At 38.7% G+C, this 27127-nt stretch overlaps 1 long non-coding RNA gene across 1 annotated transcript in view; it reads right to left on the bottom strand.

The window, feature by feature from the left end:
• Positions 1-27127, bottom strand: part of LOC309651361 — a 71216-nt gene that overhangs the window by 38422 nt on the left and 5667 nt on the right. The window lies entirely within an intron of this gene.

Genomic DNA, 27127 nt, shown 5'->3' on the forward strand with positions numbered 1-27127 from the left:
AGGTTGCAGGCACTGATGATGGGGTGAGGGACTGTCCCACCAGACTATGCAGCCCTCCCCACAAGAGGTCCATCTTTTTGAATTACACTTTTGTCTGGATATAAGCCCAGGAGAGGGGTTGCTGGATCATATGGCAACTCTATTTTTATTTTTTTGAGGAACCTCCATACTGTTTTCTATAGTGGCTGCACCAATTTCCATTCCCACCAACAGTGTAGATGTGTTCCCTTTTCTCCACACCCTCTCCAGCATTTATTTGTAGACTTTTAAATGATGGCCATTCCATCCGGTTTAAGGTGATACCTCACCGTAGTTTTGATTTGCATTTCTTTAGTAATTAGCAATGGTGAGTATCTTTTCATGTGCCTATTGGTATGTCTTCTTTGCAGAAATGTCTGTTTAGGTCTTCTGCCCATTTTTTTGATTGGGTTGTTTTTTTTGTCTATTTAGGTCTTCTGCCCATTTTTTTGATTGGGTTGGTTGTATGAGCTGTTTGTATATTTTGGAAATTAAGCCCTTGTAGGTTGCATCATTTGCAAATAGTTTCTCCCATTCCATAGGTTGTCTTTTCATTTTCTGTATGGTTTCCTTTGTTTTGCAAAAGCTTATACGTTTGTATAGGTCCCATCTGTTCCTTTTTGTTTTTATTTCCATTGCCTTGGAAGAATGATCTACAAGAACATTGGTATAACTTATGTCAGAGAATGTTTTGCCTATGTTCTCTTCTACAAGTTTTAAGATGTCATGTGTTATATTTAACTCTTTCAACCATTTTGAGCTTATTTTCGTGCATGGTGTGAGGGTGTGTTCTAAGTTCAATGGTTTACCTGTGGCTATCCAACATTCCCAACACCACGTGCTGAAAAGACTGTCTTTTTTCCCATTGTATAGTCTTGCCTCTTTGTCGAAGGTTAATTGACCATTGGTGTGTGGGTTTCTTTCTGGGCTCTCTAGTCTATTTCATCGATCCATATGTCTGTTTTTGTGCCAATACCACACTGTTTTGTTTACTGTAGCTTTGTAGTATTCTCTGAAGTCTGGAAGCATTATGTCTCCTGCTTTGTTCTTTTTCCTCAGGATTGCTTTGGCAATTCTGGGTTGTTTATAGTTCCATATAAGTTTTAGGATTCTTTGTTCTAGTTCTGTGAAAAATATCATGGGTAATTTGATAGGGATGGCATTAAATCTGTGGATTGCTTTGGGTCCAATGGCCATTTTAATAATATTTCTTCCAATCCAAGAGCATAGGATATCTTTCCATTTCTTTGAATCCTCTTCACTTTCCTTTATTAATGTTTTATAGTTCTCAGCTTATAAGTCTCTCACAACCTTGGTCAGGTTTATTCCCAAGTATTTAATTTTTTAGGATGCAATTTTAAAAGGGATTTTTTTTTTACATTCCCTTTCTGCTATTTCATTGTTAATATAAAGACATGCAACCGATTTCTGTATTTTAATCTTGTTTCCTGCTACCTTGCTGAATCTGTTTATCAGTTCTAGTAGTTTGTGTGTGGAGTCTTTAGGTTCTAATATCATATCATGTCATCTGCATATAATGAAAATTTTACCTTTTCCCTTCCAATTTGGATAGGTTTTCCTTCTTTTTCTTGTCTGATTGCCATGGCTAGACTTCTAATATTATGTTAAAAAGAAGTGGTGAGACTGGGCATCCTTGTCTTGTTCCAGATTTTAGTGAGAAGGCTAAGTGCTTTTCACCATTAAGCATCATATTTGCTGTGGGTTTGTCATAAATAGCTTTTAGTATGTTGAGATATGTTCCCTCTATACCCACTTCCATAAGAGTTTTTTTTTTATCATGAATGGATGTTGAAATTTATCAAATGCTTTTTCTGAATCTGTTGAAATGATCATGTCATTTCTGTCTTTTTTGTTGTTGATGGGGGGTATCACGTTGATTGACGTGCATATGTTGAAACATCGTTGTGACCCTAAGATAAATTCAACACGTTCATGGTGTGTGATCTTTTTTATGTGTTGTTGGGTTCGGTTTGCCAACATTTTGTTGAGAATTTTAGGTTCTATGTTCATCAAAGGTATTGGCCTGTCATTTTCTTTTTTGGTGGTGTCTTTGTCTGGTTTGGGTATCAGGGTGATAGTGGCTTCATAGAATATCTTTGGGATGCTTCCTTTCTCTTTGATCTTTTGAAAGACTTTTGGAAGGAGTATGTGGTGACCAGAGCTTGCACCAGATGTTGAACTGGGTCTCCTCTTTGCTCTGTGGTTGACACAGCCCTCTCAGGGGCAGGGTCTGCTCCCTAGTTGGAATAGAAGCCTTCAGGTCTGTTTCTATGCTGGATTAGACAGCATAATGAGGTAGGCTGGATTGGAGCACTCCCAATGGGAGGGGAGTCACTGAGCATTCCTCTACCAGAGCTGTCCACCAGGAAGTGTCCTCTGTGGTGTCACCTGTCACCCATGGTGCGGGCTCACAAAATACACTGGTGTTGGCACTGCCTTCAGCCCCTCCTCAACTGTGGGAATGCAGGCAATCAGCCCTGGTGTCCCTTAGGCACAGTGTTCACAAAGCCACCAGTGCAGATCCGTAGGTGCTGACCCACTGATGTCAGGTTCCAGGACCCAGTGTCCCACACATGGACCCACCATGGGAGCTATGGAAGCAGACTAGACCCCAGCCCTGCCCAGCCTCCATGTGCCCGTGCCCACAAACACCACAGCTGCTAAGGCTGGACCTGTCCCAGGCATGGGAGTGCCCACTGTCCACTCGGATGTCCCACAGGTACTGAGTTTATAAAGCCAGTGGCATAAATCTGCAAATTGCACAGCCATGGGGAGAGGGCTCAGGGATCAGCCCTGCTTCCTAAGTCAGGCAGTACCTGGGGATCCACTCTGATGTCAGGCTCACCTCCACGTGTGGGCAACCTGCTGGCACTTGTGTGCTCCCAGAGGTCGTCATAGAGGTGGCACCAAGAAAGAGGCTGCTATGGTGGCCCTGCCCCTCAACAATGACGTTTTGCTTCTATGGCCAGCCTGGTCTTCTTCCGCATACACCCTGGGTTGGGCACATACCACACTCCAGCCCCTTCGTGCTGTCTGCGTGCAGCCAAACCCAGTCCACTCCCCTGGTCTGTCCTCTGAAGCCCACGTTTCAGCACCCAACCCCCACACACTCCAGCAGGCACACGTCTTGGGCTAAGGACTGCAGCGAGGGAGCACAGGTCCTCTGTGCAGGTCTCTGTTTTGTCTGCTGCAAACTCACTGCTGCGCTCTCCTCCAAGCCTCTGCAGCTCCGTTTCTGTCCCAGCTCACGTCCCCACTGGTTCAGGGGCTTCCCAGGGTGAGGGAAACTGTCCTCTTTCACAGCTCCCTCCCAGGAGGGAGCTGCTACTTCTTCTTCTTCTTCTTCTTCTTTTTCTTTCATCCTGTCTCATTACGTGGAGATCTTTCTTGCATGTCTGAGTGTCTGAGATCTTCTGCTGCCATTCAGTCGGTATTCTGTGAGGATTGTTCCACAGGTATGTATTTTTGATATATTTGTGAGAGGAGGTGAACTCCACATCCTTCTGTTCTGCCATCTTGATTCAACCTCTATATAATTTGTTTGCCTTTTTTCTTCTACTTCAGGAAATCAAATTATCAATGACGCAAGGAGACTGACCAGAGGCCCAAGGACACAGGAAATATCAAGGTCGTTACACAAACATCAGCCCCACAGAACCCCAAAAGCCCAGATCCTGAAGAAGCAAAAGAGGAGATAAACTGCCTCAAAAGGGATATTAGTCATGTATACTCCCTGCAAGAGTACATCAAAGGGCTTGTTTCCTCTGATGATGACAAGAGATGCTACAAAGGCACTTTAAGTTTTCAATATAATGGAAAAAAAAACCGATCACATTGGCACTGTAATTTATTTTCCCCAACCATCATTGAGGTTGGGTGCCTCTTCATATGTAAAATGATTGTTTTTATTTCTTTTTCAGTGAAATTTAATTTCATAGGTTCCAAATATTTTTATTTGGTTGCTTCTATTTTTTCTCTTGACTGAGAGGCAATTTGAATATACTGTATATTTGTGGCATCTTCTCCCACAGCATCCTTCCAAACCAATTACTGTACACATAGTCACTAAAAAATTTGTCAAGAACTTGTTGTCACAGGTCATCCACCACTCAAGACACTTGATATGAGGGCCATCTGCCATGCACAGCCTTACATCAAGAGCTCTGTACTGAGCTCTTTGCTCTCAACTTGTGGACCAGATAAAGGACAGGATGAGGATATCATTATTCCCTCACCAGCTGCACTCAAGCACATTGGTCACTGCTCAAACATCATTGCCAAGCTGACAGACAACAGGCCTGGGATCTTCTCCTATGATTTTCCCCTAGTTTGCCACCAAGACATTTGATCTGGACCATGTCACCATCACCTTACCCTGAGAAGTTTTTTTTTCTAAAATGAACCTGAAATACTGTATTTTTCTCCTTTTGTGTCCAGGGAGAAACATCTCTAGTTTTCTAAATCATAAAAAAAAAGTTATGAATATGATGTTCTGTGCAAGAGATAGAAAATCAACATTTTGGGGCTTCACCACATCACCACCCTGCAAGTCACGTGATCGGGCTTTAAATCAATCAGCTGACCCTTGTCCCTCACTGAACAGCTTTAAATCAGCTCCACACCCTTTAATTTACCTGACCCTGTATGAACTCAGAATCTGCCCCTGAAACTTGCACCTTCAAAAGTCAGGAGCTTCACGTTGATCCCAGCACCGAAAATAGCTCTGGGCATACAGGCTGTGATCACTGATGGTGCAACAGATAAGTAAGTGAGACCCTTCTGCTGAGGTCAGGGGTGTGTAGACAGAAGGAAAAGGCTCAGATGAAAAGGGAAGAAAGAAGTTTGGGGAGAACTCTGGAGAGCTCAGGCACAGGGTAGAGTACAGCCCACCATCAAAAATGCCACTGGCTTTATATGCTCCACATTCACAACCACCTGACCTGTTTTCCAGGTTAAAACACTCACGCAGGCCTGCGGGGAATAAACTGTCAGCCCAAGATTCAAACAAAATATTTCTGAGTCCAGAATCCTGCCTCTGGTGAAAACAAAGGCAATCACAGCACAGAGAGCATGCCACAGTGTCTGGCCACTGTGCCACCCGACCAGGATGTAAGTTCACAATCGGATATTGATGGCAACCTATATCCCCTCTGTGAAGGGACCCAGTTTGGGCCAGAGAGTCAGAGGTGTCTGATGTATCAAATCTTGTATCCGCCAAGTGCACAGAAGACTGATGGAATGGGGCGAAGAGCATATTTTCTCTGAATTCTTGTTAGTTTTTCAAAAGAATAGAGTTTTGTCTTAGTTAAGCAGAATACTTTTAAATAGCTTGGACAGCTCAAAACTGCTGCTTAGGGAACAGAAAACCAAGTCAGCCATGAACAGTGCTTTTAAAATCCTTGGAAATCAGTAACAGGTGAGGATTTGGTTTGGCATAGTGTTGAGCACAGGAGTAACGAAGCAGAGCCATCACCTCACAAAAGGCACTGAAATTCCATGACACCAATGGATCAGTTGCAGGGGCAGGGGTTTTGGGTGGAGGGTATTTCTCTCAAAATCTCCCAGGGCACTCACCCTTCTCTATGCCACCCCACTACTCCATTCACTTTTCCTTTCTCAATTTCTGGAACCCCTGGGGCAGCACTTCTTAAGCTGGAGCCCCCAGGGACCAGCTCTGCAGTCAAGATTTTTCATTGGTCTTTACAAAGTCTCCACTGGAAGCCAGGTGGCAAGGCCCACGGGTGTGCAGCTGGACCGGGAGTGCAGGGGGAACTGGAGCCTTAAAGCAAAACGAATAATCAGAAAGAAAAATGAAGGAAACAATCCTATTTACCATCACATCAAAAGAAATAAATACCTAGGAACAAACCTACCTGAGGAGACAAAAGAACCGTACTCCAAACACTGTAAGATGCTGATTAAAGAAATTAAAAATAACACAAACAGATGGAATGATACATTATGTTCTTGGACTGGAAGAATCAATATTGTTAAAATGATCATATAACCCAAGACAATCCATGGATTAAATGCAATCCCTATCAAATGACGAATGGCATATTTCACAGAACTAGAACAAAAAAATTTTAAGTCTGTATGAAAACACAAAGACCCCTAGTAGCCACACTAACCTTAAGAAAGAAAAACGGAGCTGGAGGTATCAGACTTCCTGACTTCAGACCACACTACAAAGTTATTGTCCTGAAAACAACAGGGTACTTGCACAAAACAAAAATATAGATCAATGGAGCAGGAAAGAAAGCACAGAAGTAAACCCAATCACCTAAAGTCAATCTATGACAACAGAGGCAAGAACATACAGTGAAGAAAAGACAGCCTCTTCAATAAGTGGTTCTGGGAAAACTGGACAGCTACATGTAAAAGAATTAAATTAGAACATTATTTAACATCATACACAAAAATAATCTTAAAATGAATTAAAGACCTAAATGTAAGAATGGATACTATAAAACCCCTAGAGGAAAACATAGGCAGAAGATACTTTGACATAAATTGCAGCAAAATCTTTTTGGATCCACCTCCTAGAGTAATGAAGATAAAAACAAAAATAATTAACCAAGATGGCGGAGTAGAAGGACGTGCTCTCACTCCCTCTTGCGAGAGCACCAGAATCAAAACTGGCTGCTGGACAATCATTGACAGGAAGAACCTGGACTTCACCAAGGAGGATACCCCACGTCCAAGGACAGAGGAGAAGCCACAGTGAGACGGTAGGAGGGGCGCAATCAGAGTAAAATCAAATCCCATAACTGCTGGGTGGGTGAATCACAGACTGGCGAACACTTATACCACAGAAGTCCACCCACTGGAGTGAAGGTTCTGAGCCCCACGTCAGGCTTCCCAACCTGGGGGTCCGGCTACGGGAGAAGGAATTCCTAGAGAATCAGACTTTGAAGCCTAGTGGGAATTGATTGCAGGACTTTGACAGGACTGGGGGAAACAGAGACCCCACTCTTGGAGGGCACACACAAAGTAATGTGTGCATCGGGACCCAGGGGAAGGAGCAGTGACCCTGGGGGAGACTGAACCAGACCTACCTGCTGGTGTTGGGGGGTCTCCTGCAGAGGCGAGTGGTGGCTCTGTTTCACCGTGGGGATAAGGACACTGGCAGCCGAGGTTCTGGGAAGTTCTCCTTGCCGTGAGCCCTCCCAGAGTCTGCCATTAACCCCACCAAAGAGCACGGGTAGGCTCCAGTGTTGGGTTGCCTCAGGCAAAACAACCAACAGGGAGGGAACCCAGCCCCACCCATCAACAGTCAAGTGGATTAAGGTTTTACTGAGCTCTGACCGCCACAGCAACAGGGAGGGAACCCAGCCCCACCCATCAACAGTCAAGTGGATTAAGGTTTTACTGAGCTCTGACCGCCACAGCAACAGTCAGCTCTACCCACCACCAGAGCCTCCCATCAAGCCTCTTAGATAGCCTCAACCACCAGAGGGCAGAGAGCAGAAGCAAGAAAAACTACAATCCTGCAGCCTGTGGACCAAAAACCACAGTTACAGAAACATAGAGAAGATGAAAAGGCAGAGGGCTATATACCAGATGAAGGAACAAGAAAAAACCCCAGAAAAACAACTAAATGAAGTGGAGATAGGCAACCTTCCAGAAAAAGAATTCAGAATAATGATAGTGAAGATGATCCAGGACCTCGGAATAAGAATGGAGGCAAAGATTGAGAAGATGCAAGAAATGATTAACAAAGACCTAGAAGAATTAAAGAACAAACAAACAGAGATGACCAATACAATAACTGAAATGAAAACTACACTAGAAGGAATCAATAGCAGAATAACTGAGGCAGAAGAACGGATAAGTGACCTGGAAGACAGAATGGTGGAATTCACTGCTGCGGAACAGACTAAAGAAAAAAGAATGAAAAGAAATGAAGACAGCCTAAGAGACCTCTGGGACAACATTAAACGCAACAACATTCGCATTATAGGGGTCCCAGAAGGAGAAGAGAGAGAGATAGGACCAGAGAAAATATTTGAAGAGATTATAGTCGAAAACTTCCCTAACATGGGAAAGGAGATAGCCACCCAAGTCCAGGAAGCGCAGAGAGTCCCATACAGAATAAACCCAAGGAGAAACACGCCAAGACACATAGTAATCAAAGTGGCAAAAATTAAAGACAAAGAAAAATTATTGAAAGCAGCAAGGGAAAAACGACAAATAACATACAAGGGAACTCCCATAAGGTTAACAGCTGATTTCTCAGCAGAAACTCTGCAAGCCAGAAGGGAGTGGCATGATATACTTAAAGTGATGAAAGGGAGGAACCTACAACCAAGATTACTCTACCCGGCAAGGATCTCATTTAGATTTGATGGAGAAATCAAAAACTTTACAGACAAGCAAAAGCTAAGAGAATTCAGCACCACCAAACCAGCTCTACAACAAATGCTAAAGGAACTTCTCTAAGTGGGAAACACAAGAGAAGAAAAGGACCTACAAAAACAAACCCAAAACAATTAAGAAAATGGTCATAGGAACATACATATCGATAATTACCTTAAACGTGAATGGATTAAACGCTCCAACCAAAAGACATAGACTGGCTGAATGGATACAAAAACAGGACCCATATATATGCTGTCTACAAGAGACCCACTTTAGACCTAGGGACACATACAGACTGAAAGTTAGGGGATGGAAAAAGATATTCCATGCAAATGGAAATCAAAAGAAAGCTGGAGTAGCTATACTCATATCAGATAAAATAGACTTTAAAATAAAGAATGTTACAAGAGACAAGGAAGGACACTACATAATGATCCAGGGATCAATCCAAGAAGAAGATATAACAACTATAAATATATATGCACCCAACATAGGAGCACCTCAATACATAAGGCAACTGCTAACAGCTATAAAAGAGGAAATCGACAGTAACACAATAATAGTGGGGGACTTTAACACTTCACTTACACCAATGGACAGATCATCCAAAATGAAAATAAATAAGGAAACACAAGCTTTAAATGACACAATAGACCAGATAGATTTAATTGATATATATAGGACATTCCATCCAAAAACAGCAGATTACACGTTCTTCTCAAGTGCGCACGGAACATTCTCCAGGATAGATCACATCTTGGGTCACAAATCAAGCCTCAGTAAATTTAAGAAAATTGAAATCATACCAAGCATCTTTTCTGACCACAACGCTATGAGATTAGAAATGAATTACAGGGAAAAAAACGTAAAAAAGACAAACACATGGAGGCTAAACAATACGTTACTAAATAACCAAAAGATCACTGAAGAAATCAAACAGGAAATAAAAAAATACCTAGAGACAAATGACAATGAAAACACGACGACCCAAAACCTATGGGATGCAGCAAAAGCGGTTCTAAGAGGGAAGTTTATAGCTATACAAGCCTACCTAAAAAAACAAGAAAAATCTCAAGTAAACAATCTAACCTTACACCTAAAGAAACTAGAGAAAGAAGAACAAACAAAACCCAAAGTTAGCAGAAGGAAAGAAATCATAAAGATCAGAGCAGAAATAAATGAGATAGAAACAAAGAAAACAATAGCAAAGATCAATAAAACTAAAAGTTGGTTCTTTGAGAAGATAAACAAAATTGATAAGCCATTAGCCAGACTCATCAAGAAAAAGAGGGAGAGGACTCAAATCAATAAAATCAGAAATGAAAAAGGAGAAGTTACAACAGACACTGCAGAAATACAAAACATCCTAAGAGACTACTATAAGCAACTTTATGCCAATAAAATGGACAACCTGGAAGAAATGGACAAATTCTTAGAAAGGTATAACCTTCCAAGACTGAATCAGGAAGAAACAGAAAATATGAACAGACCAATCACAAGTAATGAAATTGAAACTGTGATTTAAAATCTTCCAACAAACAAAAGTCCAGGACCAGATGGCTTCACAGGTGAATTCTATCAAACATTTAGAGAAGAGCTAACACCCATCCTTCTCAAACTCTTCCAAAAAATTGCAGAGGAAGGAACACTCCCAAACTCATTCTATGAGGCCACCATCACCCTGATACCAAAACCAGACAAAGACACTACAAAAAAAGAAAATTACAGACCAATATCACTGATGAATATAGATGCAAAAATCCTCAACAAAATACTAGCAAACAGAATCCAACAACACATTAAAAGGATCATACACCACGATCAAGTGGGATTTATCCCAGGGATGCAAGGATTCTTCAATATACGCAAATCAATCAATGTGATACACCATATTAACAAACTGAAGAATAAAAACCATATGATCATCTCAATAGATGCAGAAAAAGCTTTTGACAAAATTCAACACCCATTTCTGATAAAAACTCTCCAGAAAGTGGGCATAGAGGGAACCTACCTCAACATAATAAAGGCCATATATGACAAACCCACAGCAAACATCATTCTCAATGGTGAAAAACTGAAAGCATTTCCTCTAAGATCAGGAACGAGACAAGGATGTCCACTCTCACCACTATTATTCAACATAGTTCTGGAAGTCCTAGCCACGGCAATCAGAGAAGAAAAAGAAATAAAAGGAATACAAATTGGAAAAGAGGAAGTAAAACTGTCACTGTTTGCGGATGACATGATACTATACATAGAGAATCCTAAAACTGCCACCAGAAAACTGCTAGAGCTAATTAATGAATATGGTAAAGTTGCAGGATACAAAATTAATGCACAGAAATCTCTTGCATTCCTATACACTAATGATGAAAAATCTGAAAGAGAAATTATGGAAACACTCCCATTTACCATTGCAACAAAAAGAATAAAATACCTAGGAATAAACCTACCTAGGGAGACAAAAGACCTGTATGCAGAAAACTATAAGACACTGATGAAAGAAATTAAAGATGATACCAACAGATGGAGAGATATACCATGTTCTTGGATTGGAAGAATCAACATTGTGAAAATGAGTATACTACCCAAAGCAATCTACAGATTCAATGCAATCCCTATCAAATTACCAATGGCATTTTTTACGGAGCTAGAACAAATCATCTTAAAATTTGTATGGAGACACAAAAGACCCCGAATAGCCAAAGCAGTCTTGAGGCAAAAAAATGGAGCTGGAGGAATCAGACTCCCTGACTTCAGACTATACTACAAAGCTACAGTAATCAAGACAATATGGTACTGGCACAAAAACAGAAACATAGATCAATGGAACAAGATAGAAAGCCCAGAGATTAACCCACACACCTATGGTCAACTAATCTATGACAAAGGAGGCAAAGATATACAATGGAGAAAAGACAGTCTCTTCAATAAGTGGTGCTGGGAAAACTGGACAGCTACATGTAAAAGAATGAAATTAGAATACTCCCTAACACCATACACAAAAATAAACTCAAAATGGATTAGAGACCTAAATATAAGACTGGACACTATAAAACTCTTAGAGGAAAACATAGGAAGAACACTCTTTGACATAAATCACAGCAAGATCTTTTTTGATCCACCTCCTAGAGTAATGGAAATAAAAACAAAAATAAACAAGTGGGACCTAATGAAACTTCAAAGCTTTTGCACAGCAAAGGAAACCATAAACAAGACGAAAAGACAACCCTCAGAATGGGAGAAAATATTTGCAAATGAATCAACGGACAAAGGATTAATCTCCAAAATATATAAACAGCTCATTCAGCTCAATATCAAAGAAACAAACACCCCAATCCAAAAATGGGCAGAAGACCTAAATAGACATTTCTCCAAAGAAGACATACAGACGGCCACGAAGCACATGAAAAGCTGCTCAACATCACTAATTATTAGAGAAATGCAAATCAAAACTACAATGAGGTATCACCTCACTCCTGTTAGAATGGGCATCATCAGAAAATCTACAAACAACAAATGCTGGAGAGGGTGTGGAGAAAAGGGAACCCTCTTGCACTGTTGGTGGGAATGTAAATTGATACAGCCACTATGGAGAACAATATGGAGGTTCCTTAAAAAACTAAGTATAGAATTACCATATGACCCAGCAATCCCACTACTGGGCATATACCCAGAGAAAACCGTAATTCAAAAAGACACATGCACCCGAATGTTCATTGCAGCACTATATACAATAGCCAGGTCATGGAAGCAACCTAAATGCCCATCAACAGACGAATGGATAAAGAAGTTGTGGTACATATATACAATGGAATATTACTCAGCCATAAAAAGGAACGAAATTGAGTCATTTGTTGAGACGTGGATGGATCTAGAGACTGTCATACAGAGTGAAGTAAGTCAGAAAGAGAAAAACAAATATCATATATTAATGCATGTATGTGGAACCTAGAAAAATGGTACAGATGAGCCAGTTTGCAGGGCAGAAGTTGAGACACAGATGTAGAGAATGGACATACGGACACCAAGGGGGGAAAACTGCGGTGAGGTGGGGATGGTGGTGTGCTGAATTGGGCGATTGGGATTGACATGTATACACTGATATGTATAAAATTGATGCCTAATAAGAACCTGCAGTATAAAAAAACAAACAAAACAACTAAAAAAAAAAAAACAAAAAAAAAAACAAAAAAAAAAAACAAAAATAAACAAATGGGACCTAGTTAAACTGAAACTCTTTTGCACAGCAAAGGAAACTATAAACAAAATGAAAAGACAACCTGTGGAATGGGAGAAAATATTTGTAAATGATGTAACCCACAAGGGATTAAACTCTAAAATATATAAACAGCTCATGCAGCTCCATATAAAAAAAACCCAATGAAAAAACTGCAGTAGATCTAAAGAGACATTTCTCCCAAGAAGATATACAGATGACCAAGAGGCACATGAAAAGATGCTCATATTGCTAATTATTAGAGAAATGTAAATCAAAACTACAATGAAGGGAGAAAATACAAAAAACGTTTAACAAGGACCTAGAAGAACTAAATAGCAAACAAACAATGATGAACAACACAATAAATGAAATTAAAAATTCTCTAGAAGGAATTAATATCAGAATAACTGAGGCAGAAGAATGGATAAGTGACCTGGTTGATAAAATAGTGGAAATGACTACTGCAGAGCAGAATAAAGAAAAAAGAATGAAAAGAATTGAGGACAGTCTCAGAGACCTCTGGGACAACATTAAATGCACCAACATTCGAATTATAGGGGTCCCAGAAGAAGAAGAGAAAAAGAAAGGGACTGAGAAAATATTTGAAGAGATTATAGTTGAAAACTTCCCTAATATGGGAAAGGAAATAGTTAATCAAGTCCAGGAAGACCAGAGAGTTCCATACTGTAGGATAAATCCAAAGAGAAACACGCCAAGACACATATTAATCAAACTATCAAAAATTAAATACAAAGAAAAAATTTTAAAAGCAGCAAGGGAAAAGGAACAAATAACATACAAGGAAATGCCCATAAGGTTAACAGCTGATCTTTCAGCATAAACTCTGCAAGCCAGAAGGGAGTGGCAAGACATACTTAAAGTGATGAAAGGGAAAAACCTACAAGCAAGATTACTCTACCCAGCAAGGATCCATTCAGACTCAACAGAGAAATTAAAACCTTTACAGACAAGCAAAAGCTAAGATAATTCAGCACCACCAAACCAGCTTTACAACAAATGCTAAAGGAACTTCTCTAGGCAGGAAACACAAGAGAAGGAAAAGACCTACAATAACAAATGCAAACAATTAAGAAAATGGTAATAGGAACATACATATCGATAATTACCTTAAAAGTAAATGGATTAAATGCTCCAACCAAAAGACACAGACTGGATGAATGGATCCAAAAACAAGACCTGTATATATGCCGTCTACAAGAGTCCCACTTCAGACCTAGGGACACATACAGACTGAAAGTGAGGGGGTGGAAAAAGATATTCCATGCAAATGGAAATCAAAAGAAAGCTGGAGTAGCAATTCTCGTATCAGACAGAATAGACTTTAAAATAAAGACTATTACAAGAGACAAAGAAGGACACTACATAACGATCAAGGGATCAATTCCAGAAGATATAATAGTAAACATATATGCACCCAACATAGGGAGCACCTCAATACCTAAGGCAAATGTTAACAGCCATAAAAGGGGAAATCGACAGTAACACAATCATAGTAGGGAACTTTAACACCCCACTTTCAACAATGGACAGATCAACCAAACTGAAAATAAATAAAAAACACAAGCTTTAAATGATACATTAAAAAAGACGACTTAATTGATATTTGTAGGACATTCCATCCAAAAACTACAGAATACACTTTCTTCTCAAGTGCTCATGGAACATTCTCCCAAATAGATCATACTTTGGGTCACAAATCAACCCTCAGTAAATTTAAGAAAATTGAAATTGTATCAAGTATCTTTTCCGACCATAATACTATGAGACTGGACATCAATTACAGGAAAAAAATCTGTAAAAAATACAAACACAGGGCTTCCCTGGTGGCGCAGTGGTTGAGAATCTGCCTGCTAATGCAGGGGACACGGGTTCGCGCCCTGGTCTGGGAAGATCCCACATGCCGCAGAGCAACTAGACCCGTGAGCCACAACTGCTGAGCCTGCGCGTCTGGAGCCTGTTCTCCGCAACAAGAGAGGCCACGATAGTGAGAGGCCCGCGCACTGCGATGAAGAGTGGCCCCCGCTTGCCACAACTAGAGAAAGCCCTAGCACAGAAACGAAGACCCAACATAGCAATCAAGCAATCAATCAATCAATCAATAAAAAAAAAATACAAACACATGGAGATTAAACTAACCAAGAGGTCACTGAAGAAATCAAAGAGGAAATAAAAAAATACCTAGAATCAAATGACAATGGAAACACGATGGCCCAAAACCTAATGGATGCAGCAAAAGCAGTTCTAAGAGGGAAGTTTGTAGCAATACAATCCTACCTCAAGAAACAAGCAAAATCTCAAATAAACAACCTAACCTTACACCTAAGGCAATTAGAGAAAGAAGAACAAAAAAACCCCAAAGTTAGCAGAAGGAAAGAAATCGTAAAGATCAGATCAGAAATAAATGAAAAACAAGTGAAGGAAACGATAGCCAAGATCAATAAAACTAAAAGCAGGTTCTTTGAGAAGATAAACAAAATTGATAAACCATTAGCCAGACTCATCAAGAAAAAAAGGGAGAAGACTCAAATCAACAGAATTAGAAATGAAAAAGGAGAAGTAACAACTGACACTGCAGAAATACAAAGGATGATGAGAGATTACTGCAAGCAACTATACGCCAATATAATGGACAACCTGGAAGAAATAGACAAATTCTTAGAAAAGCACAACTTTCCGAGACTGAACCAGGAAGAAATAGAAAATATAAGCAGACCAATCACAAGCACTGAAATTGAAACTGTGATTAAAAATCTTCCAACAGACGAAGGCCCAGGACCAGATGGCTTCACAGGTGAATTCTATGAAACATTTAGAGAAGAGATAACACCTATCCTTCTCAAACTCTTGCAAAATATAGCAGAGGGAGGAACACTCCCAAACTCATTCTACGAGGCCACCATCACCCTGATACCAAAACCAGACAAAGATGTCACAATAAAAGAAAACTACAGGCCAACAGCATTGACAAACATAGATGCAAAAATACTCAACAAAATACTAGCAAACAGAAGCCAACAGCACATTAAAAGGATCATACACCATGATCAAGTGGGGTTTATCCCAGGAATGCAAGAATTCTTCAATATACGCAAATCAATCAATGTGATACACCATATTAACAAACTGAAGGATAAAAACCATACTATAATCTCAATAGATGCAGAAAAAGCTTTTGACAAAATTCAACACCCATTTACGATAAAAACTCCAGAAAGTAAGCATCGAGGGAACTACCTCAACATAATAAAGGCCATATATGACAAGCCCACAGCCCACATCATTCTCAATGGTGAAAAACTGAAAGCATTTCCTCTACGATCAGGAACGAGACAAGGTTGCCCACTCTTACTACTATTATTCTACATAGTTCTGGAAGCTTTAGCCACAGCAGTCAGAGACAAAAAGAAATAAAAGGAATCCAAATCGGAAAAGAAGTAAAACTGTCACTGTTTGCAGATGACATGATACTGTACATAGAGAATCCTAAAGATGCTACCAGAAAACTACTAGAGCTAATCAGTGAATTTGGTGAAGTAGCAGGATACAAAATCAATACACAGAAATCGCTTGTATTCCTATAAACTAATGATGAAAACTCTGAAAGAGAAATTAAGGAAATCCTCCCATATATCATTGCAACAGAAAGAATAAAATACCTAGGAATAAACCTACCTAAGGAGACAAAAGACCTGTATGCAGAAAACTATAAGACACTGATGAAAGAAATTAAAGATGATACAAACAGATGGAGAGATATACCATGTTATTGGATTAGAAGAATCAACATTGTGAAAATGACTATACTACCCAAAGCAACCTACAGATTCAGTGCAATCCCTATCAAACTACCAATGGCATTTTTCACAGAACTAGAACAAAAAATTTCGCAATCTGTATGGAAACATAAAAGACCCCGAATAGCCAAAGCAATCTTGAGAAAGAAAAACAGAGCTGGAGGAATCAGGCTCCCTGACTTCAGACTATACTACAAAGCTGCAGTAATCAAGACAGTATGGTACTGGCACAAAAACAGAAATATAGATCAATGAAAAAGGATAGAAAGCCCAGAGAAAAACCCACGTATATATGGTCACCTTATCTTTGATAAAGGAGGCAAGAGTACACAATGGAGAAAAGACAGCCTCTTCAGTAAGTGGTGCTGGGAGAAATGGACAGCTACATCTAAAATGAAATTAGGGGCTTCCCTGGTGGCGCAGTGGTTGAGAGTCTGCCTGCCAGTGGAGACATGGGTTTGAGCCCTGGTCTGGGAGGATCCCACATGCCACGGAGCAGCTGGGCCCGTGAGCCACAACTGCTGAGCCTGCGCATCTGGAGCTTGTGCTCCACTACAAGAGGGGCTGCGACAGTGAGAGGCCCACACACCGCGATGAAGAGGCCCCCACTCGCCACAACTGGAGAAAGCCCTCGCACAGAAATGAAGACCCAACACAGCCATAAATAAATGAATGAATGAATGAATGAATGAATGAATGAAATTAGAACACTCCCTAACACCATACACAAAAATAAACTCAAAATGGATTAAAGACCTAAACGTAAGGCCAGACACTATAAAACCCTTAGAGGAAAACATAGGCAGAACACTCTATGACATAAATCACAGCAAGATCCTTTTTGACCCACCTCCTAGAGAAATGGAAATAAAAACAAAAATAAACAAATGGGACCTAATGAAACTTAAAAGCTTTTGCACAGCAAAGGAAACCATAAACAAGATGAAAAGACAACCCTCAGAATGGGAGAAAATATTTGCAAACGAAGCAACTGACAAAGGATTAATCTCCAGAATATACAAGTACCTCATGCAGGTCAACATCAAAAAGACAAACAACCCAATGCAAAAATGGGCAGAAGACCTAAACAGACATTTCTCCAAAGAAGATATACAGATTGCCAACAAACACATGAAAGGATGCTCAACATCACTAATCATTAGAGAAATGCAAATCAAAACTACAATGAGGTATCACCTCATACTGGTTAGAGTGGCCATCATCAATATAACTACAAACAATAAATGCTGGAAAGGGTGTGGAGAAAAGGGAACCCTTTTGCACTGTTGGTGGGAATGTAAATTGACTAAGCCACTATGGAGAACAGTAAGGAGGTTCCTTAAAAAACTAAAAATAGAACTACCATATGACCCAGCAATCCCACTACTGGGCATATACCCTGAGAAACCATAATTCAAAAAGAGTCATGTACCACAATGTTCATTGCAGCACTATTTACAATAGCCAGGACATGGAAGCAACCTAAGTGTCCATCGACAGATGAATGGATAAAGAAGATGTGGCACATATATACAGTGGACTATGACTCAGCCATAAAAAGAAATGAAATTGAGTTATTTGTAGCGAGGTGGATGGACCTAGAATATGTCCTACAGAGTGAAGTAAGTCAGAAAGAGAAAAACAAATACTGTATGCTAACACATATATATGGAATCTAAAAACAAAAAAAACACAAAAGGTTCTGATGAACCTAGTGGCAGGACAGGAATAAAGACACAGACATAGAGAATGGACTTGAGGACATGGGGAGGAGGAAGGGTAAGCTGAGACGAAGTGAGAGAGTAGCATTGACATATATACACTACCAAATGTAAAATAGATAGCTAGTGGGAAGCAGCTGCATAGCACAGGGAGATCAGCTTGGTGCTTTGTGACCACCTAGATGGGTGGGATAGGGAGCGTGGGAGGGAGATGCAAGAGGGAGGAGATATGGGGATATATGTATAACTGATTCACCTTGTTATACAGCAGAAACTAACACAACATTGTAAAGCAATTATAGTCTAATAAAGATGTTATTAATTAATTAATTAATTAATTTTAAAAAAAGATACATGCACCCCAATGTTCACTGCAGCACTATTTACAATAGCCAAGACATGGAAGCAAAATGAAAGTCCACTGACAGATGAATGGACAAAGAAGATGTGGTATATATATACAGTGGAACACTACTCACACATAAAAAAGATGAAATAATGCCATTTGCAACAACATGGATGGACCTAGAGATAATCATACTAAGTGAAGTAAGTCAGACAAAGACAAATACCATATGGTATCACTGGTATGTGGAACCTAAAAAAAAAAAAGATATACATGAACTTATTTACAAAACAGAAACCAACTCACAGATAAAGAAAACAAACTTATGTTAACCAAAGGGGAAAGGTGGGGGGGAGGAACACAGTATATTAACCATACTTCAATAAAAAATATAAAAAATAAATTGCATTAAAAAAGTTATATGAGTGCAAGGATAGTTTGGAAAAGGAGTCATTTTTCACCACAGAAGATTTGCTTTAACATACTTTAACTGGTGATCTCTGTTGTAATGCATGATATGTTTCAGAATGTTATTGATAATTTGTTGATTAAATCTAAACTATTTTTTTAAAAGTATAATACACTCCATAATTGACTGTTTCACCAGGCTGTACTCAGTGCTCGAGAATTCACTCATCTTTCATAACAAAGTTTTATACCACTTGAACAGCATCCCCCATATCCCCCACCACAACTTTCTGACAGTCAAGATTCTGGTCAATATGTTACACCAAATGGACTTAACAAGCATATATAGAACATTTCATCCAACAATTTGTTCTCATGGAACATACTCCAGGATAGGTCATATCATAAAACACAAATACGTCTTAGCAAATTTAAGAAGATCAAAATCATATCAACTGTCTGGACAGAATGATATAGAACTAGAAATCAACAAGAGTCTATCTGGAAAATCTACAAAAATGTGGAAACTAAACAGTACACTTCCAAAAAATCAATGGGTCAAAAAAGAAATCAAAAGTGAATTATAAGGCTTCCCTGGTGGCGCAGTGGTTGAGAATCTGCCTGCCAATTCAGGGGACACGGATTCGAGCCCTGGTCTGGGAAGATCCCACATGCCATGGAGTGACTAGGCCCGTGAGCCACAATTGCTGAGCCTGCGCGTCTGGAGCCTGTGCTCCGCAACAAGAGAGGCCGCGATAGTGAGAGGCCCGCGCACCGCTATGAAGAGTGGCCCCCACTTGCCGCAACTAGAGAAAGCCCTCGCACGGAAACAAAGACCCAACACAGCCATAAATAAATAAATAAATAAATAAATAATTTTTTTTAAAAAGTGAATTATAAGGACTTCCCTGGTGGCACGGTGCTTAAGAATCCGCCTGCCAATGCAGTGGACACGGGTTCGAGACCTGGTCTGGGAAGATCCCACATGCCACAGAGCAGCTAAGCCTGTGTGCCACAGCTACTGAGCCTGTTCCTCTAGAGCCCGCGGGCCACAACTACTGAGCCTGTGTGCCACAACTACTGAAGCCCACACGCCTAGAGCCTGTGCTGCACAACAAGAGAAACCACCGCAATGAGAAGCCCATGCACCGCAGCAAAGAGTAGTGCCCGCGCACCGCAGCAAAGAGTAGCCCCCACTCGCCACAATTAGAGAAAGCCCTCACCCAGCAACAAAGACCAAACACAGCCAAAAATAAATAAATTTTTTTAAAAAGTGAATTTTAAAAAACCCTCAAAACAAATGAAAATGGAAACATAACCTACGAAAACCTATGGGATGCTGCAAAAGCAGTTCAGAGAGGAAAGTTTACAGCCATAAGTGCATATGACAAGAAATTAGAAAGCACCTAAATAATCTAACTCTACACTTCAAGGAACTTGAAACAGAAGAAATGTATTCCAAAGTTATCAGAGGGAAGGATGCAATAAAGACTAGAGTGGAAATAAATAAAATAGATAAAAGAAAATCAATAGAAATGATCAACGAAATAAAAGCTGGATTTTCAAAACCATAAAATACACAAACTTTCAGCTAGACTAGGAAAAAAGAGAGAAGACAAAATCAGAAATGAAAGAGGAGACATTATCACTGATATGACAGAAATACAGTATCATAAGAGACTACTATGAACAAATATATGCCAACAAATTAGATATCCTAGAAGAAACTGGTAACTCCTAGAAACACACTACCTACCAAGACTGAATCAGGAAGAAACAGAAAATCTAAACAGACTAATAACAAGGGGTTGAATCAGTAATCAAAAAACTCCCAACACAGAAAACTCAAGGACCAGATGACGTTACTGGTAAATTCTACCAAGCCTATGAAGAAAAATTAACACAAGTAATAACTCTTCCAAAAAATTGAAGAGAAGCGAATACTTCTAAACTTGTTCTATGAGGCCAGCATTTCCAAAACACCAAAGTCAAAGAAAGACTCTGTAAGTAAAGAAAACTACAGGTCAATAAAAGTGATTAACATAGATGCAAAAATTCTGAACGAAATATTAGCAAATCAACTTCAACAATACATTAAAAGGATCATATACTGTGACCAAGCGGGATTTATCACTGGGATATAAGAATGCTTCAACATTCACAAATGAATATGCAAGATACATCACATTAATAGAGTAAAAATAAAAAACACATGATCATTTCAATACATGCAGAAAAAGCAATGGACAAAATGCTACTCTTTTATGATTAAAAACTCTGAACAGATTGAGTATAGGGGGGAATGTACCTCAACGTAATTAAGGCCATATGTAACAAGCCCATAGCTAACATCATACTCATTGGTAAAAAGGTAAAAGCTATTTTTCTAAGATCAAGAACAAGACAGTGATGCCCACTTAATCACTCTTATTCAATATAGTACTGGCAGTGTTAGCTGGAGCAATTAGGCAAGGCAAAGAAAGGTGTCCAAATCAGAAAGGGAGAACTAAAATTATCATTATTTGAAGATGGTATGATTTTGTATATAAAATATCCCACGGAATTCACCAAAAAGTTGTAACTAATCAACAAAGTATGTAAAATTGCAGTATATAAAATCAACATACATCATCACTTGTATTTCTACACACAGATAGTAAAGCATCTGAAAAAATAAAGAAAACAATCTAATTTACAATAGCATCAAAAATAATAAAATATTTAGAAATAAATTTGACAAAGTTGTTGAAAAGTCTCTACACTGAATACTGTAAGACATTGATAAAATAAACTGAAGTCACTAAAAAATGGAAAGATATCCTATGTTCATAGATTGGAGGAATTTCTAAGATTAAAAGTCCTTAACACCATCTGTAGATTCTAACAATCTCTCTCAAAAATCCAATGACATTCTCCACAGAAATAAAAAATCAATTCTAAACTTTCTATGGAACCAGAGAAAATCTGAATAGCCAATACAGTGCTGAGAAAGAAGAACAAAACCTGAGGCATCACAGTTCCTAATTTCAAACTATCCTACAATCTATATTAATTAAAACAGTACAGTGCTGGCATCAAAATAGACACCCAGACCAATGCAACAGAACAGAGAGCCCAGAATTAAACCCCTACATATAAGGTTAACTAATTTTTGACAAGGTAGCCAAGAACAACCATAGGGAAATAATAGTGTCTTCAATAAATGGTGTTAGAAAACCTGGATAAGCACAAGCAAAACAGAAATTTGAACCCCTATCTTACGTCAGTCACAAGAATTAACTCAAGATGGATCAAAGACTTGAACCGAAGAACTGATACCATAAAAGTCCTGAAAGCATAAAAAACTCTTCCACATTGGTTTTGATGATTATTTTTTTAATATGACACTAAAAGCACAAACAACAAACGCAGAAATCCACAACCAAGAAGAAATCAAACTTAAAAGTTTCTAGGGACTTCCCTGGTGGTCCAGTGGTAAAGAATCTGCCTTACAATGCAGGTGACGTGGGTTTGACCCCTGGTCAGGGAACTAAGAACCCACATGCTGCAGGGAAACTAATCCCGTGCGTCACAACTACTCAACTCGCCCACCTCAGTTAGAGAGGCTGCGTGCCGCAAACTACAGAGCCCACGCACCCTGGAGCCTGCGCACCACAACTAGAGAGAGAGAAAAAAAAAAACCGCACGCCACAGCTAGAGAGAAGCCCGCACACTGTAATGAAGAGCCTGCATGCCGCAACTAAGACCCAACGAGGCCAAAAAAAATAAATAAAATACATGAATAAATAATAAATAAAGCTTAAAAAAAGTGCTACTGTACAACAATATAGACAATCAACAAAATGAAAAGTAAACCTACCAAATAGGAAAAAAATGCAAACCATAGATTGGATAAGGGGCCTGTAATCAAAATACATTTTTAGAAAAACTCATAAAACGCCACAAGAAATCAAACAATCCAATGTATGAATGGGCAAAGGAAACAGATTTTTCTTCCAAAAAAGACATATAGATGGCCAATAAGTATACAAAAATGTACTCAACATGACTAATCATCAGTACAATGCACATAAAAACCACAATGAGATATTATCTCACACCTGTTAGAATGGCTATCATCAAAAAGACAAGAAAATAAGCGTTGGTGATGATGTTGACAAAAGGGAACACTTGTGAACTGTTAGTGGGGATATAATTTCACAGCAACTATGGAAAACAATACGAAGTTTGCTCAGAAAAGTTAAAAATAGATCTATTACATGATCCAGCAATTCCATTTCTGGGTATTTATCCAAAAAAATAAAAGCACTAACTTGAAAAGAAATATGCACTCCCATATTTCTTGCAGCATTATCCACAATAGCCAATATATGGAATCAACCTAAGTTCCTATCAAAAGATGAATGGATAAGAAAGATATGATATCTATATCTATATACTTATCTATATTTACATACACACAATGGATATTATTTAGCCACTAGAAAAAAGGAAATTCTACCATTTTTAACATTGATGCACCTTGGGTGCTGATATATTATGCTGATATAAGTCAAAAAGAGAAAGACAAATACTATGTGATATCCTTTATATATGGAAATAAAAAGAAGCCACACTTATAAAAATAAAGAGTAGAATGTTGGTCACCAGGGGCTGGGGTATGGGGAATAGGAGAGATGTTGTATAGGATACAAACTTTTAACTAATAGTAAATAATTCCTAAAGATCTGATGCACACAATAGTCAATATAGCCCATGGTATTGTATTATAATCATCAAACTTGCTAAGAGACTAGATCTTAATTTTTCTAACCACAATAAAGAAATAATAATTATGTGACATGATAGAGGTGATAGCTACTGCTACAATGGCAAAGCATAACACTTAAATGTATCAAAGCACCATTAAATTCAACTAATATTTTATGTTAAATATAAGAAAAAAGAAATGCAATAAGCATAATCAATATACAAACAGATCAAGCAGAATAAATTTTCTGTAAGTTAGAAGACAGTAAGTTGAAAATATCCACTCAGAGGAGAACACAGAAAAAAAGAGTGAAGAAGGATTTTGTTATCTATAGGATACCATCAAAAGAAACCTGTGAATTATGGAGTCTTAAAAGGAAAAGATAGAGAGAGAAGGCTTATTTAAAGAAATAGTTGCTGAGAACTTTCATAATCAGGGGAGAGATTTGGATATCCAAGTTCATGAAGCTCATAGGGCACCAAACTAAAAAAAAAAAAAAAAAAAAAAAAAAAATTCCCCAAAACACATTATAGTAAAACTGTCAACGATCAAAAACAAAGAATCTGAAAAGCAGCAAGAGGAGAGAAGCTTATAACTTAGAGGAGAAACCTCATAAGGTTACCAGTTGATTTCTCAGCAGAAACCTCACAGGCTAGGAGAGAGTGGGATAATACCTTCAAATTACTCAATGAAAAAAATACTGCCAACAAAGAATATCCTCTCCATCATAACTGTCTTTCTTAAGTGAAGAGATTAAAAACTCTCCCAAAAAAGCTGAGAGAGTTCATAATCACTATATCTGTCTTAAAAAAATTCTAAAAGACCTCCTCAAGCTACAATAAAAGTAACCTAAATAGTACCATGAAAACATATGAAAATACACAAGACTTATAAACATAAGTATATAGTTAAGGTAAGAATACTTTTAATAATGTGATATGGTGGTGTGTAAACCGGTTAACTTTAGTATAAAGGTTAAAGTATGTGATTATTAAAATAACTGCAGCTATAATAATTTTAATATATAAACAATATACAAAGAGGTAAATTGTAACACCATATACAAAAATTCATGGAGGAGAGTAAAAGCATAGTTTTGTGTTTGTGTCATGAAGTTATATTATTATCAACATAAAATAGACTGTTATACCTGTAAGATATTTTCTGTATGCCTCATGGAACCACAGAGCAAAAATCTTATAGTAGATTCAGAAAACATAAAGAGAAGGGAATCATAACATACCACTACAGAATATCACTAATTCACAAAGAAAGGCAGCAACAGAGGAAAGAACAAGAAACAACAAAAAATCCAGAAAACAATAAGATGGCATCGGTAAGTCCTTAACTGTCAATAATTACTGTAAACATAAATGTATTAAATTCTTTAGTCAAAAGTCATCAAGTGGCTAGACAGATAAAAATACAAGATCGAACTATATGCTGGCTATCAGAGACTCACTTCAGAGTTAAAAACACAAATAAGCTCAGATTGAAGCTCTGGTACAAGATATTCCATACAAGTGGAAACCAAAAGAAAGCAGTGGTAGCTAGAGTTATACCAGACAAAATAGACTTTAAGTGTTAAGCTGCAACAAGGAAAAAAAAATAAGGTCATTATATAATGATAATGTTTTCAATTTATCAAGACAAAAATCAAAAATAAATATGCACCCAACAGTGGAGGATCTTAATATATTAAGCAAACACTAACAGATTTGAAGAGACAAATAGACAATACTAAAAAAAAAGTGGGGCTTCCCTGGTGGTGCAGTGGTTGAGAGTCTGCCTGCCAATGCAGGGGACACGGGTTCGAGCCCTGGTCTGGGAGGATCCCGCATGCCGCGGAGCAACTAGGCCCGTGAGCCACAACTACTGAGCCTGCGCGTCTGGAGCCTGTGCCCCGCAACGGGAGGGGCCGCGATAGTGAGAGGCCTGCGCATCGCGATGAAGAGTGGCCCCCACTTGCCGCAACTGGAGAGAGCCCTCACGCGGAAACGAGGACCCAACACAGCCACGAGTGGATAAATTAATTAATTAATTTTAAAAAAAGTGTAGGGATCTTTAATACCCAACTTTCAACAATGAATAGGTCATCCAAAAAGAAAATCAATAAGGAAGTACTGAACCTGAGCTGTATATTAGACCAAATTGACTGAACAGACAAAAACAGAACAGTCCATCCAACAGCAGCAGAATACATAGTCTTCTCAAGTGCACACTGAACATTCTCCAGGACAGATCATGTGATGGGTCACTAAACAACTCTTCGCAAATTTAAGAAGACTGACATCATACTAAGTATTTTTTCAACCATAATGGTAAGAAACCAGAAATGAACAGGACAGAATCTGTAAATTTTACAAATATGTGGAAATTAAACAACATGATCCTAAATAATCAATGGGCCAAAGAAAAAAAATAAAAAATAAAAAGACCAGGGGCTTCCCTGGTGGCACAGTAGTTAAGAATCTGTCTGCCAATGCAAGGGACAAGGGTTCAAGCCCTGGCCTGGGAAGATCCCACATGCCACGGGGCAACTAAGCCCGTGAGCCACAACTACTGAAACCTGCACGCCTAGAGCCTGTGCTCTGCAACAAGAGAAGCCACCACAATGAGAAGCCTGTGCACCGCAACGAAGAGTAGCCCCCGCTCGCTGTAACCAGAGAAAGCACATGCACAGCAACGAAGACCCAACGCAGCCAAAAATAATAATAAATAATAAAATAAATAAATTTATAAAAAAATAAATAAAATAGAAATAGAATTGCCATATGAACCAGCAATCCCACTCCTGGGCACATATCCATACAAAATTATAATTCGAAAAGATACATGCACCACTATGTTCATAGCACCACTATTCACAATAGACAAGACATGAAAGCAACCTGAATGTCCATCAACAGATGAATGGATAAAGAAGATGTGATAAATATATACAATGGGATATTACTCAGCCATAAAACAGAGTGAAATAATGCCATTTGCATCTACATGGATGGACTTAGAGATTATCATACTAAGTGAAGCCAGACAGAGAATGACAAATACCATATGATATCACTTACATGTGAAATCTAAAATGAGACACAAATGAATCTACAAAACAGAAACAGACTCACAGATATAGAAAACAGACTTGTGGTTGCTAAGGGGAAGACAGGGGAGGGATGGATTGGGAGTTTGGGATTAGCAGATGCAAACTATTATATATAGGATGGATAAACAACAAGGTCTTACTGTACAGCACAGGAAACTATATTTAATACCCTGTAATAAACCATATGTATATATGTAATAAACAGTATGTGTGTGTGTGTATATATATATATCTGAATCACTGTTGTACAGCAGAAATTAATAAAACACTGTAAGTCAACTATACTTCAATGAAATAAACTTTTTAAAAATTAGGTTGAGATTATACCATCAATTAGTTTAAAGTCACTTTTATAAAGT

Source organism: Balaenoptera physalus, assembly GCF_965194825.1.
Source record: "Balaenoptera physalus genome assembly, chromosome: 21".
Classification (NCBI taxonomy): domain Eukaryota; kingdom Metazoa; phylum Chordata; class Mammalia; order Artiodactyla; family Balaenopteridae; genus Balaenoptera; species Balaenoptera physalus.